Below are 15,887 nucleotides of genomic sequence, written 5' to 3' on the forward strand. Positions count from 1 at the left end.
CCCCCCCCCCCCGTCTCTGCTGCAACCTTCCTGCTCAAGTGTCATAAAAGAATAAATAAGAAAATTGAAAGATATTACTACTATTACATTATGAGAAATAAAGTATTGTATTGCAATGCAGCATTCTAACTCCACCATTGTGACACTTGCAACTCAAGTATACTAATTGGTGGGAAATGGACTAATACCAAAAACGTAAATACTCTCCCTGCTACAGGGCCTCCTGCTTCTCTTACTCTGCTTTGGAGCAGGTTGCCTACAGCAGTTGTTGGCAACCTTTCTGAAGCCATGGGATGGAACAGCATGACTGTGGTCTGACATGGGTTGGGTGGCTGTGCCTGCATGTCAGAAACTGCTGCTGCTTCATTTAAAACCACTGTGGTGTATATATATTTTGGTGGTACCCATGGCTTTAGGCTTGTTGTCTGTGTGCTTTTATTTCCTGTAACAATTACTCTGGAGCTTAAATTCAGCCCCACCCAACTAGGACTTGAGCGAGTGAACAGGACTGGTGTTCCTGAGCATCCAAATTCCAGTGCAGAATATCGTCTAACCATCTCTGCGTGGTAGGCGAGCTCTTACAAAATGTCGTGAACATGCCATGGAAAATGGAATGGCCTTTAAATTAAGACTTGTGTATAATGGAAGCAATAATGAAGGGTATGGCTCATAAATTACAATTGCTAAGATCTCTCAGTGGGAAGAGTGAGTTGACATTTCCCAGATATTTAGCGATTTAAAATTCACATGCAGAGAGAGTTTAATAATCAGCTTATAGTAATACTGAAGTTGTCCCTTGTGGATTAAACTCTTCCTTATCTGGACCATAAGTCAAGATGTCTTCTGCTTTCCAAGACTCTGGTCCTAAATATGATCTTGACACTAATATATACCCACACGCCCAACCACACGCATACACACACACACAATTAAATTACTGGATGCCTGATAGAGTTGTCATTGTTACTAAAAAATTAATCAATGCATGCAAGAATTGAAAGAAACTACAAACTAATGATCAATTGAAATATTTCCAGAAAACAAAACCCTCTTTGAGCTTCTTACAAGTGATGCCTTCTAAAGAAAATTAAGATAAATCATTCTAAAACATGGCAGTGATAGCAGTGGTCTCATCAGTACAGGATATAAGATTCCTGTGTGCAGGGTGAGATTAGAAATAGGAAGCTTTACCTTTGCTGCCTGAGATACAGTAATTTTGGTGGCTCCTTAGAGGTCAATGCACTAAAGATGGAATACCCGTAGCTGAACAAAAGTGGGTTACAGACACCCATTATTCAACATGGAATTGAGCAGCATTATCTATATCTAGTGCACTCAGTCTAAAAGGCTCACAGTAACATGAAGTCCTTATGCGGCTTCTTTAGTTGTATGGTTTTTGGGGGGTAGAGCCTGTCTCTCTGCATTTGGCAAAAAGCTATTGCATTTTGGGTTCTCCTGTAATACAATAAATAATAATGACAGTAATAATAGTGTAACATTGCAGAAAGTGATGCTGTGTTTGTAACCACTGCTGAAACAGAGGTAGTGAGTGATGGCCATGTTTAGGCAGATTGCTGATGCAGGAATACAGAAACTGGAAAGATATCAAGCAGCCTGATTTAAGGCTTGGAGAGAGTACAGCTTTGTGAGATTGATAGTAGAGAGAGGGATCTTTTGGTTGAGGTCCATGGCCTGCATCTGAGCTTTTGGGATTGATAGCATGCAGCACTATCAATCTTGAGGCAGCAAATGGGACTACTATTCTCTATGAAGAATGGGTCATATTAAATACCCTGACATTGACTAGATTGAGAACTACGAAATGACTAAGGAAGAGTACATGTTTGTAGGGTGAAAATGGTGCTGATTCTCTATGTAGTTTGCTGAGCCACCAAAAAAAACCCAACCCCCCCCCACAAAAAACCAGTGGCTATTCCAAACTCAGCTTCAGGAAGCAGGGTCATGTTTTAAATGAAAAATAGGCCTAATTTTGCGAAGGTACAGTACATCAATTGTACAGGGAAATTTCTTAAAAATACAAATATTTATTGAAAATCAGAAACAAACTGTATTAATTTGTTACCATGTTCTGCTGGCCATGGGCTAAAGGTTGTTACTAACAGTATACATCCTGGCAGCAGGTATCTTCTGTTTAAAATTAATGCTTCAACTTGCTGATCCCTTTTAGCTTTTGGCCCCAAAATTTGCAGCAGCAATTTCAGCATAGACTTCTCAGCAGAGCCCTCAGGAAGTAAATGGAGATGACAACAGAGCCGTGGGTTTGTCTTCGCAATTTACTTGCAGGAACTGGGCCATTATTTTAATCAGATGACTGTTTCATTTTAAAGGTATCCTCTTTCAAAGCCTTTACCATTGCACATTGTGCCAAAGAGCAAGACACGTTGGGGACATTGGGCCTCGCTCTCTGTAACATTTAACCTAATGTGGAAAACAGCTTTCTTTGTAGAAGCAATTTCTTGCTTTTAGTTTCAGCAAACAAAGCTAGATACACAGCTGGGGCAGCTGTGGGCTGGAAGGACTGAGGCAGGCCAGCATAGAGCCCGGCTGCCTCTGCTGCTTCTCCCCATTACTCAGCTGCCTGGCTGCAACATGGAGCAGTGTGGGCAAAGCTGTGAGTCGCCTGGCAGTGGCACAGCCCAGCGACCCTGCCGTTGAATGCTGCCAAAGCCTCCAGCTCTGGTCCAAATCCAATTCCTCAGTGAGCCATAGGTTGCTACCACCTGGCCGTAGACCGTGATCGTAACAGCTTTCTATTTGGAAGAATTCTAGAAGTAGCAACACAAAAAGCAAAGATAAGTAGGGAAAACTATGACTTTGCCCTGAAGAATGAAAGGTGTTAGAGTTCCGGTACAACCCAAGTAACCTGAGGATTTTTTTTTTCTCTCCAAATAGGCAGTTTCCCAAGTTCAGTTGTTTAGCAAGTAATTTGGTAGAGAAACGTAGAACTTCTTTCAAATATGCTGGCATTTTTCAAGGGAATTTACTCAGGGGCTATACATAGATGTTGGCCTTGGAGTGGGATCAGCTGTGCTGGGATGTGTCCTCTTCTTTGGGCAACACAGACATTGCCGGCTGTCTCGAGCTGGGGTGCAGCAGTGCAGTATGTGTGCCCAGGGCACAACCCTGAAAGCAGGGAAACCCAGTCGGGTGCTTCCAGGCCTTCTGGGTTTGGTTCTGCAAGGGAACTCCTGGAGCATGCAGGATCAGGCCCTGACGCCCTGGGAGCACCTTCCTAGGGCAGTGTTGTCCTCTCTCATTCACTATAGTACAAATAGACATCCGCTGCAAAAAAAGTGGCATGAATGTTTACCACCTATTGTTGTGGCCACAATTTTGGACATTTGTGGCATGACAAGGCACATGAAACATCTGTTTCCTTTAGGCTTTGTGCCATCATAAAAACTTTTTTAGGGCAGCACAGAGGTAACTTGTTTGCAGCCACAGTGCCATACAAATGCATCTTATTACTAAATGCATAATTATGACATGTAACATAAAGATATATAACAACATATCCGTGGTATGAGGAGGGAGGAGTAGAGATTTTTAGCTCCCTTTGTTGGAAGGAATTTCCAGGTTTGAATAATTTTTACTGCTCTTCAGGCCAAGCTGTACAGTGCAAATCCTGTTTTTCTCCCTTTATGCTCCTTATCATCTCTGCCTGTCTTTGACCTCAACCTTGAGCTTTGCCTTTTAAAGAGACCTACAAAAATCCTCATGCACTGGATATGTCTGTCTGTCTCTGCTTTGCTGCCCCCATTTCTAGCTACTACACCCCATTTCTCGCTCTGCCAGATTTGCAAATCACATTGCCTTTCGGTCAGAGGAAAAGATCTCTTTTTTTTCACTAGCTTAGAGTAAGGTACAAATAAAGAGTAATATACAGTAAAGATGACTATATATTTTTTATGAGAAAGCACTGATCTTATAATAAGTAATATGAATTCTAAATACCAGAAATTGTTACAAATACTAGCTTAATTTTATGCTACTGGCCCATGATTTTGATAGGAAATCATCTTTAAAGCAGTTGATTTTTAAGAGCATGTATCTGTTTGTTTATGTACAAGAGAGAAAGGACTGAATAGACTTTGACTTATGATAAGGAACGAAGTACGGGCGGTATAATTTTGAGCCTACAATTATGTTTGCTTATGTCTTTTAGTAAGGCAGAAGGATTCCACGAAAAATACTTGCTAGTCTAGTGGCTCAAGAAAAAAATCTCAACTCAGTCATTAATGCTTACATGGTAGTAGTCATATCTAGATCTTGAATAAGCATTTCATGATGGGCCCATGGGAGTTTGCTGTTTAAGGTAAAAAATGGAAAGCTACTGAAGGTGAGGTAGTGCTCAGTCTCACTAGTAATCTATTTATTACTAATGAATGTTAGAAGGCATTTTATACTGAAATATATGGACCACATTAGCATGGGATACTGTCGACCTCAGTCTTCAGCTAGGTCCATTGAAATGAATGAAGTCATTTGTGGAGGAATGTCCTATTTAATACTACCTGATTATGGCTCTTGATTAGCATTAAAGTCTTAACGTTATTGTTAACCCAGAGAATGAAGGAAACATGAAAGGAATCCCCAGTACATAGATACTGGTATCAGAGCTTCTATGAAAGGATAATTCATTTGAGAGGAGATCAAGATTTTGGAGCTGATTGATGACAAGTGAAATTCAGCCCAGATAATTGAATAAAGAATAAAAACAAAAGCAATCTGTAAACTGGGGAAAAGTGCTGATACACAAACAATTAAGCAATCTGAGGATTTCTGCGTTAAAGTAATTCCCAAAGTATTCATTCCATCATGCAGTGGCACCAAAAAACAAATCAAATAGGACAGCAGATTGTATTACTGGAGTGGGACAATATAAATCAAAGGAGGACATAGGCAGTTTTATTGCTCCATATGGTGCAGTTGGGCATTACCTAGAGCACTGTTTATACCACAGCTCACAAGAAAGTATATAACTTATAATTGCCTTTGAGAAGGTGGATCTCAAAGCACCCAGATGTAAAGCGTCCCAGTTTTGCTGAAAGAGTGGAAACTGGGATGGTGGATGACCCCACTGTAGCAAACTATGCACGGGGAAAAAAAAGAACTGAATTAATCCAAGCAAATCTACACCACGCAATCAGGAGATACAACTGAAAAAAAAATCTAAGGAAACTGGAAAGCCAAAGGGGAAGTGTGACAAAACTATCTGATGCAATCAGATTAATTAACACTAGTCACCTCAATTAACAATAAGCATATGCAATCTCAAGCAGTCATGCCCAGGACACTTGTGGTACCTTGAGAGGCCCCCAAGAAAAAAACTGTGTCGCCATGAACCATTCTAAAGTCTCTACAGCAGTATATGATATTGCCCCAACTTCTCTGTAACTGCTTTTAAACTACTGTCCCGCTGGGGTGGGTGAGAAGGGCTGACAGAGAGAGGGTGCCAGTATGGCCCCCTCCCCTTAGGAGTCTTTACCATAGGAGTTGGGCAGGCACAGCCCCATGCCTGCGGGAGTGACCAGCCCCCCAGGAGGCTTTACCACAGTACGCACACCTCTGCGCCTGGGAGGAGGGAGGGAGCGGGTGGGGCACTAGGAGCGATCCCTAGGGAACCCGTGGCTGTCCACAGGTAGCAGCTGCCAAAGCCTGTGGTCCCACCGCTACAGCTGCAGAAATAGCAGCTGCTACTGAAGTGAAGGCATTCAGTCAGTTAAGACTGCTCTTGCTCTCCCCTCTTTCTCTCCTCCCCCGCTTGCTCCCTTCTCTCCACTCCATCCCTGTTTCTGCCCCGATGCTGAAAGAGCTGGCCATGCCTTTGGTATTAACGAGTTGGTGAAGATTATAACAAGGTCACTCTTGATCATATCCTTAATACAGAAGTAAAATGCAGGTTAGATTTACATCTTATAGACCAAACAAAATTGTGCCTATGTGTGTGTGTGTATTTATATATACACACATTAATACAATATTCAGCAACAACTACATCTTACCTAGAAGTCTGGCAACAGTCAAGACGTTCACTCCCTTTCTCTAGCATAGAAGTTAAGTTCCACTCCCTGTCATTTCTGAGATTGCACGAACGCATTTTCAAAGTTGAGGGTACTGGGACCAATTATAAGCATTCAGAAATTGATTACATTGATGAAGTGAGCTTCCACTCGCAAACGTGTATGATATATCATATCATAAGCTTTAGTAAGCGGAAGCTCTCTTCATCTATTTAAAATATTTCTGAAAGCTTATAATTGGTCATAGTACCCTCAACTTTGAAAATGCGTTTGTGTAATCTCAGAAATTACAGGGAGTTGAACTTCACTTCTGTACTGGAGAAATGGAGTGAACGTCTTGACTGTTGCCAGACTTCTAGGGAAGATGTAGTTGTTGGTGAATATGGTATTAGTTCTACTCAAGTTTCGGTGGGATGTTAATGAAAAGATGGGAGCACAAGTAACTCAGAAGGCCAGGAGAGACAGGGATAAGGACAGAGTGAATCACAAACTACGTAGCAGCTGAAAGGGACAAACCAGTATAGCTTCTACAGAGGTAAATTGTGCCTGTCAAGTTGTTACAGCTCTTATGGAGTCAACAAAGCAGTAGATAAAAGGAAACCAGTGGTCCCTCACAAAGGCAATTAAGGAAACATAGGCCTTGCCCACTCCCTCATCAGGTCTTGTTATCCGTAAGTGTTCTTGATAGCAAGGAGCTAACACAACTGGCCTGTGAAGAGGGAGCTGAAGATGAACTGAAGAAAAGTTGGAGACTTCTATATAACAGTTTACAAGACTATGCCACATAGGATATTCCACAATACTTTTTTGTAAATTTGACCAAGTGGCACCAACATTAATCTCAGTCTTTAGGTGCAAGGAGGAATTTCTTAGTTCTTAGCTATGGACTAATCAGAACATAAGTCTTCAGGACCCATTTTTTCCCCCCTTCATTTGTTTTTTTGCTTTCTTTAATTGTTCTGATGTCCTCAGTTCTCATTTCCCCTTCTCCATTCCTTTTGCTTGGGGGACTGATACATTTTTGCTGATGAAAGGCTTTTCTTTGTTGGTTAGGAAAACTCAGGATTTAATTATCTCATCACAGTGTACATACAGAGGGGAGGACAAGCACTCAAATATCACTAACAGTTCCTTTCCCACCATGAAAAGTGAGCTGAAAATTGTGCAGTTGTCAGATCACAGGCTTTCTCCTGGAAGGGATGAGTTAGCCTTCTGTGAGCATCCTGGTGGAAGGAATAATTTTAAACACAATCCAAGGGAATGTATTTAAAAATAGTGCATAAACAAAGTGTGTAATTTATGATGTGAAAGGCACAGTCCTGTCCAAGACTAACTACTAGATGGAATACAGGAAATGAGGGGGTCTGTATTGCTGTTTGTCAGGGTAAGAGAAGCCAATAGTGGGCACTTAGACTAAGTACAGACAATCCAAAAAGCCCTTGGTGGAAGCCCTTGAACTACTGTGCTTTAGTTAAAGCACTATAAGTTAGAGTGTGAGTGGTCCAAACAGATGTTCACTGCTCGATTTTTGGGGGGGGGGGGGCTCCAAGCCTGCCCACACCGGCCACTGGGAGCACGCCTGCACACCTCCCAGGAGGCTGCTGAAGTGGCCCCTCTCCCCAGCCCTGCCTTCCCCACCACCAGCTGGCAACTGTCAGCAGTGGCTGGTGGGGAGAGATCTTGGACCTCTTCCCCTGCAGCCCCCCACCCTCCCTCCTGACCCTGGGCAGACAGTAGCATGCCGCAGGGCTGGGGCTGCTGTGGAGACAGAGACCCCGGACCCCTTCCCCTGCAGAATTGCAGGGGTGGAGTGGTTGCAGGCAGAGAGGCCTCCCTCCCCCTTGCTGGCTGCAGCTCACAGCTGGCCAGAGGGAGGCGGCAGTGCAGGGATCAGAGGCTGTCAGTGACCTGGTTCAGTGACAGCTAAGGGGATGAAAGCAGCCCAGCACTTGAGCAAAGCAACAAGCTTTGGCCAAGGCTAGAGCACAACCCTGTGCAATGCTGCTTGGGGTGGCAGCAATGGCTCTCTATGTTAACCCTCAGTGGGATCTGGCACAGACATTCGATAAAGCATTCTAACAGAAAACACTTTAGTCTTATACCTCATCCATCAAGAATTAGCTTAGAGCATGATCTGCCATTTTTAAAGCACTCTAAGAGCCATAAATGTCTGCTCGGTTATAGCTTTAGACAAATTTCTGGGCACTTAAAGTGTGATAGGTGTAATACCTGTACCTATCGTTAGGGACCCATTATAATGCCTGCAATTGTTAATACATTGAATGGTTGTCTAGAGAAGTTAGATGAAAGATCTAACTGGTTGAAATTAAAATATTCCAACGTTGCTGAGTGATCACAGTTAAGAAACACATGAAACGTATCACAGTTGTAACAGCAACACAGTGCTAACGTGAGAATTCAAATTCTCTCTTACATGTAAAACTATATGCATATATTGAAATACTGGAGCTTATGTAGCCTAAGTGATAAATAGCAGCAAATACTTGTGTCCTATATTTGCAGCACCTTTGGTAAAATAACTGGCACTGAAGCTCAGCTCAGTGCAGTGGCTTGTATTCTCCAAAGTAATTTCTGTCTTTTGCATTGATAAACACATTCATCACGAGAAAGAAAATAGAAAACATTATTCAATGATCCAATAAAGTATTGTAAAATAAAGCTGGTAATGAACAAGAATTGATAGCAGAATGAGGCTCAAGATACCCAGAAAAAACCTTCAGCCTTCAGGTCATTGACTAAATTATGGAGCTTGAAAGAACTACAGAAATTACCATAAAAATATTTCTAACCTATCCGACCCTATCTTTAAGACATGTATCCTCTTACGTTATGCAACGGGTTTCTTTCAGACATTGGGAAGATCCACTTTTCCTTAGCAGTAGGCATGGAACTCACAATTAGTTTAATCAGTAGTACCAAAAAAGCAAATTAAATTCTTTAGGACAGGCCTAAAGCATTTGACTCCACTGGAATCTAGACAATCTACATCTTCCTTGAAGTCTGGTGTTCAAAATAGACACAGGACTCCAGTACTCCCCATAGCCTGGAAGACTGTCTTCCTTGACTTGCATGTGTCACTCCTGTTAAATCCATCCCAGTATGCTATTGGCATTTTTGCAACAATGGCATGCTGTTGACTCATATTCAGCTTGTAGTCTACTGTAAGTCCCAGGTCCTTCTCTGTAGTGCCACAGCCCAGCTAGTTGTTCCCTAATTGGTATTTTTATATTTGATTATTTTGTCTTAAATGGAGGACTTTGCAGTTAACTGAATTTGATTAAATTCCTTTTGGACCATTTCTCCAGCTTATCAAGGTCATTTTGATTGTAAAATACATTTTGAATATAATAGTGATTACAATTAATTGTCCCTATTGTACAGCAGAATACGATACTCCTCTTTTAGTCAGGCTTATTTCTTTTCTTTCACTTCCTCTATGGCATCTTATTATTTTCTTCCTTTCGTGCTTATTTTTTCTCTGGGTTTTCACTCCACAGTTTGATAAGATGCTAACTACAGTTAGTAGAACATGTTCTTCCTAAATGTTGTCAAAGACCTATCTTTTATTAAAATTAAAAACATGGAAACTTTCAGGAAAAATGTCTGTTGGTATATTTTTTGCTGGTTAAAGACAAACCTGAAAAATTCTTGGTTGCTAAATGTATTTCTTTGTATTTCAACAAAAAGACAGCATGCGTTCAATGAACAATTAGCACAATTATTTAATTGCTGGCCAGCTCTAGTGCCAATTGAGTATGTTTTAAGCTGAAAGCCAGTCCCAGATGCTAATGGAGGTAAGGGAAACTAATTACTTACACAGTCTGACTCAGTACAATTGTAGTGTTTTATTTCGTGTATTATATTTGGGTTAGTTTCTACTTTTTTCCCGAATCTGACACTATCACAGTTTTCTATTTTGCTTTCTGCTCACCCTTGTTTGTTCATAGGAAGTGACTTTTATTAACACAGTCTGTATTTTCATGAATAATATCATATCATATCATATCATATCATATAATATGTGTTTTCATGAAGATTCAGCAATATATAATCTTCATATTAAAAACAGAAGACAAGGCAGTATTTTGCTAGGCACATTAAACTCAAGCCTGTCTGCTCATGGGCATTTTCCAAGACCTTCCCATCTATTTGCTATCATGAAAGCATGCTTAACAATACCATCTGCTTGTTTTCCTAGTGCATTTGTCTAAGTTTTCCTCACTTTTTGAGTCAAAAAGTGACTCAGTGTAGACCAAGCCACCAAAAGACAGAGGCTACAACCTCAGCTGATGTAAAATCTGGGAAGCACCACTGAAGTCAGTAGACTGCATTTCAAATTATGACAAATGCCTCTGGCACAAACACATTTTTAAACAACTGGTATATAAGATAATTTTGTCGATTTTGTCACCAACACACATTCTTACAATACTGCACCTATCCCAAAATGCTGATGCAATGAATTTAGACATCCTGGACAAGAACATCACAAAGCTACAGTTTTTAGTGTAACTCCATTGACTTCAGTGGATTTTATCTTGATTCATACAGGTCTGACTAAACACACAAAAGACGCTGGAGAGGAGCTAGTAGCTTACGTAAGCTTAATTCAAATGCTTATTAGAAGTATTTTGCAAAATAATTTATATAACCATTCACTGACTATAGCTGTCTGTCAACATACTATTAAATATTCCTGTTAGGGGCAGTTCTTCATATTTCACTGAATAATATTTCCAGTTTTTACCTATTGACTTTCTATCCTCCTAAATTTAGACTGAAGTTTACAATTCATATCTATAAAATATACAACTGTTCCACTGAAAACAAACAAACAAACTTGTGACTGATTTTCTAATTTCACAACTCCAAGGGTAGAATTCAAATTCTTTTTGTGCACCTAGGTGGTAGTTTTCTCCCCATATAAATGGTGTTTTTGGCACTTTCACACAGGTTGTGTTCCTGTTACCCCTGTACTACAAACACATTATTCTGTAGTAGAATGAGCATATCCAGTAGGCCATGCAGATATGGAACTAAATACATGTATTCCATGCATATTTGAGCATAGGCCCTAGAAAAAATGGAGGAGGAAAAGGGCATGCCACCAGTGTTTTAGACCCAGTAGCTGGGTGATCAAGGCACATGCCCAGGAGGCAGAACATCTGGGTTTTCAACTTCCATAACCCACAGTTAGTTTGAACCTGTCTTTCTGACTTCTCAGTATACTGCCTAACCACCACACTGCAGTTAAACATTATCCCAGCACCTCTCCAGAGCTCCTTTGGAAGCTTAAGTCACTTTCCCGTTTAATTAATTGGCTAACATAGGTGGTATGCAATGGGGAAGTTTCTGCCCCATTGGGAACGAGGGCCTCATGCCTATTGGGTGCAGACAGAAGTTACTTTTTCCATGCGATGGGCCACCTAAAAGTGCTCTACAGCCATGCTGTGACACACATGCATAACTGTAGACCACTTTAAAAGTGGCTGATGATGCAACAAATTAACCCTTATCAAATGAGGGATCAGATGAAAGCACTCAACTTTGGAGAGCCTTCAGGAACTTCTATTCCCTAGGGTTAATTTATGCCACAATTGGGGCTAGGTTGAAGCAGGTCAGCCCTGCCCCAGGGGCTGTCTGTAGGAAAGGAAGGGGAAGGGGGAGCAAACTGTGATCTGGGGTTTGCTCAGCCTGAGCTAGAAGGGAGTGCAGGTAGCTTGGAGCCCGCCCCCATGCAGCCCTCTCCCCAGTTTCCTCCTCCAGCTCAGGCTGGGCAAACCCCAGCCCACAGCTCACTCCTCCTCCCCCTCTCCCTTTCCTTCCTGCAGACAGTCATGGACCTGGGAGGGGAGGTGGGGTTGGGGGACAGGAATGACTCCTCAGCTGCAGGCAGGTTGTTTGGGCTCCTCCAGGAAGGCTTGATCCCCTTCCCCCTGACCCAACAAGCAAATGTCTGTTGGGTTGGGGGAGGCACTCTAACTCATAGTACTTCATGTAAAGTGCCATGAGTTAGAGCAGGGGGGCTGTATATCTGTCAGCACTCTTTGTTCTCAGAGCAGCATCCATCTCGCTGAGTCACACGCCCTCTAGCTAAGTGGTTCTTGATCTTTTCAGGGTCAGGGCACCCCTCCACCTCTTTTTTGAATGTGGCTGCATCCCTGGTTGAAACCTTCTGTAGGTGCTGCCTCCATTTATCTCAGTGCTTCTTAGCTGGGTGATACTGCCTCCAGATAAAACTGCCCTGCCCCTACTGGACAGCCTGCTCTGGAAGGGCTGTGGTATGTGTGCATCCTCCTTCCGCAGCAGAGCTCTGATCAGCCTAAAGCAGGCAGGAGATGCTGTGTAGCTGTTCCCAGTCCAGCCTCCCACCATGCTCCTCCCAGAAACAGGGGCACATTGGTGGAACTGTTGCTTAGCCTCTATTTCCAGGAAGCGCATTGGAGGGACCAGTCCAGAAAGGACTACAGGCAAGCCAACTCTGTCTGCTTTAGGCTGAACACAGGCCTAGTGCAGCAGGAGTGAGCATGGGACAGTTTTACTTGGCTGCAACAATGGCAGCCACTGCTCTAGGTTGTTCCCTTCCTCCTGGTCCCACATATCTCCCTCTCTTGGCTGCTTAGTATTCTGCCTACAGCATCTGTACTGTATAAGTATGCTGGGGAAAGCTTTTGGCCTGCCTTCCTCTGTCCTGTATGATTCCTTGTCCCCTGTCATGCATGTGAAGCAGAAATTACCTTTTTCTATAGCAGAAATACACATATTATAGAGCTGAAAGTCTGAGACAAAACTCTAATACTCATTAACAAATAACTATAATTTCATTAGGGAAAGCAATGAAGATTGCACAGCGCAGAATACTGTTGCTGATTTAATATAGATTTCAATTTGGCATGTTACTATACCTGTAGAATATTTTGGTAAATTACTGATGTCAGTTGTATTTCTCTTGGAGACTAGGGAAATAGGTTATTGGCTCAATAAAACATCTAGAGGCATTTAAAATGTCAGTCTAATAGTGAGAACCAGTAAGGCTTTTAATTACCTTCTGTGCAATTTTTTTAATTGCTTCGATGACTGCAGTGCTTAGTGAGTTTCTGACAGAGCAGCTGCAGCTGATTTAATTTAAACATTTTTGTGAGCTTCTTAGGTAAAGTGTTAGGAGATGCCATGGAATGATGTGGTGCTATATGAAATATGTATACAGTACGTGAAGTCTCAGGTCGTCTCCTGCTCATTTGATAACACAAGCAAACCTTTTCTTCCCAAATCCCTTTGGTGTCTGTATAGATCATTCCATAGCTGTATCTCCCCCTGCCTGTGCAGAAAGTGGCATTAGCTGCCTCCTGTGTGAAGGCCCTTCTGTGCTTTGGAGCTTCACATCATTGGAAAGGAAAAATCTGTTCAACGTAGTCCCAGCAGCACAAGGAAAATGGCAGTGGTTCATGATGCAGAGCTGAAGTTAGAGATCTCCTCCAGGGTTGCACCTTTCCTGGGATTCACAGATTCTGTGATCAAGCTCTCTGCATCACAGGAAACAAGTCTGATTCTCATCCTGTGGTACCAATAGGAAACCATGAAAATCATCTTCTCTATCTTGGTTTAAACATGAATGTAGCACTCTGTCTGAGACTCATCCAATAGAGCGGGACAGAGATCTTATGATGGTAAAACATGCTTGAGCCAATCAGTACAGCTCTTCTATAAGCAAACCAGTCATCACTATACTCTGATAGGAAACCTGCATCAAAGACAAATGCACTAAAGGATGTCCAGTATCATACAGCAAGCCAGCTGCAGACATGTGAATAAAATCCAGATTTCCCTCTCATTTGTGACTTGTTTTGTTTAGGTGCCATTGAGATTTTATCAAGTCAAGTCTATATAGACCAGGTGTCACAGGTGGCATGGACAGATCAGGGAGGGGACAGTTAGCATAGCAGCACATAGGGCAGAAACCAGAAAACAGAGCAGTAGCTCTGAGTATAAAGAAAGCAGAAAGCAGAGCAGCAAATCAACACAGAGAACACGGCAGGAGGAAGAGAGCAGAGCAGTAGATCAGGCAGGCAAAGGGGATTGGAGTGGCACTCTGGGGGTGCTTTTACACATGCTATTATTACTGCTCATGAATAACCTTAGGAGCATATTGGTTCCAGGCGTGCCATTTGAATGTGCACATGGGAGCAATAAACTCCAAAGCAATAAGCTCCAGAGTTTATTCATGTGCAGCTTGTTGAGCTGGTTTGGAGCAGCCCTGGCTGGCAGGGGACCCCGGGGGGGTCAGTATGCCAGCCCGGGGCTACTCCCCCCAGCTCAACATGCTGGGGCACAACGGTGCTTCAGTGCAGGGCTAGCTGGTAGGCAGCCCCCGCAGTGAAGCACCCTTATGCCCCAGCCAAACAGACAGAATCTACATGTGCACCGCTGCAGAGTTTTTACAAGTACTGTCCTACAGCAGAATAAATGAGTTTAATCTGGCCTAATGGGGCGCACGTGTAGACACTGAGCTGTTTACTGCGCAGCTAATTAGTCAACTGTGCGGTAAATGTCCTGTGTAGACGTGCCCTGGGAGGGAGTAGCATGCCTGCCAAAAAGGTTGGCCCGCACTGGTGCAGATGGTTTAACATATATAAGTATGGTTGCGTCAGAAGTCCCATTGTGTTTGCAGTACTGTTAAAGATGCACTGAAATTATTTTAACACACAAATTCAAGGAGCAGGATTGTGGAAGAGCTTTCAACTTTCACTCTCCTGTTTGAAGTGATTGATTTCTTAACCTTATTATTGCCTGAGCATAGGAGATTTGCAACTGAATTTCAGAATTTCACATACAGACAGCTATACACAGCATCCATGGCCCATAAGAAAAGCAGGTTTAAACTGACACCGACATCTGTGATGCCTTTCACTGAAGATCCAGCTGATCCACTATAAGTATTACTGCACTTTAAAGCACAGGAATATAAACTGGCAAAAATCTCCAGGCAGATGTCCCTGAAACAAAGCCTAATTCTCTTTTTTTAACGAGGCACTGAATTATTCCATACAGTGAGATTCCTGGTCAGTATTGCAGTGTAGTTTCTGTGCATACAGTTACTTGCCACTAGAGATAAGCAATCAGTAAGAATGATCAGACAGGCAATCAGTTAAATAAATCTGAGTATGAAACAAATTGCACCAGCACCTCCAGAAGTGAAGTATTTGGATGATCTGACAAAGTTAGGTAATGAATACAGCTAGGACTTTTGCTTACACTCCTGATTAATTTAATTGATATTTAAAAAATTATAGGGAAGGCTAAACTGCTAGTTAGAGGTTAAGATGGCCCTTTGGAGACCCCTGCCACATGTTTGTGTATATGACCTGGAGCAAATTCCTTAGGGAACAATCCTGTTCCTCACCTCCCTACCCTCAAGACGATAAAGTGTCACTTGCCCAGGCTAGACATCTAAGGCCACCTCTACATGTACAGGTAAAGGCACCATGGGATCAAATATGTGATCCACACAATTGCACCTCCTTCCATGCCACACATGCGTGGCAGTAAGCATGCTTGTGGAATAGCACATTAGACCCCATTGCTCCTGTGGCTGGGAGCCCTCTCCGCAGCCCCTCAGCCTTTCCCCGCACCGGCAATAAGGCACCCCATGCATCATCCCTGCTGCCTTCTCCAGCCATCAGCCACCCAGCCACCTTCCTGCCACCTCCCTGCACTGCCCCAGGGGCAAGGCAGCCTGTTCCCAGGTAGCCCCAAGCATCTTACCAGCCACAGAAGTCCACTGAAGGCAGAAGTGATGAAGAGCCTGATTTTTTTTTTTTTTTC

Source organism: Gavialis gangeticus, unplaced genomic scaffold (genome assembly GCF_001723915.1).
Source record: "Gavialis gangeticus isolate Ggan-Ray unplaced genomic scaffold, GavGan_comp1, whole genome shotgun sequence".
In the NCBI taxonomy this organism is placed as follows: Eukaryota; Metazoa; Chordata; order Crocodylia; family Gavialidae; genus Gavialis; species Gavialis gangeticus.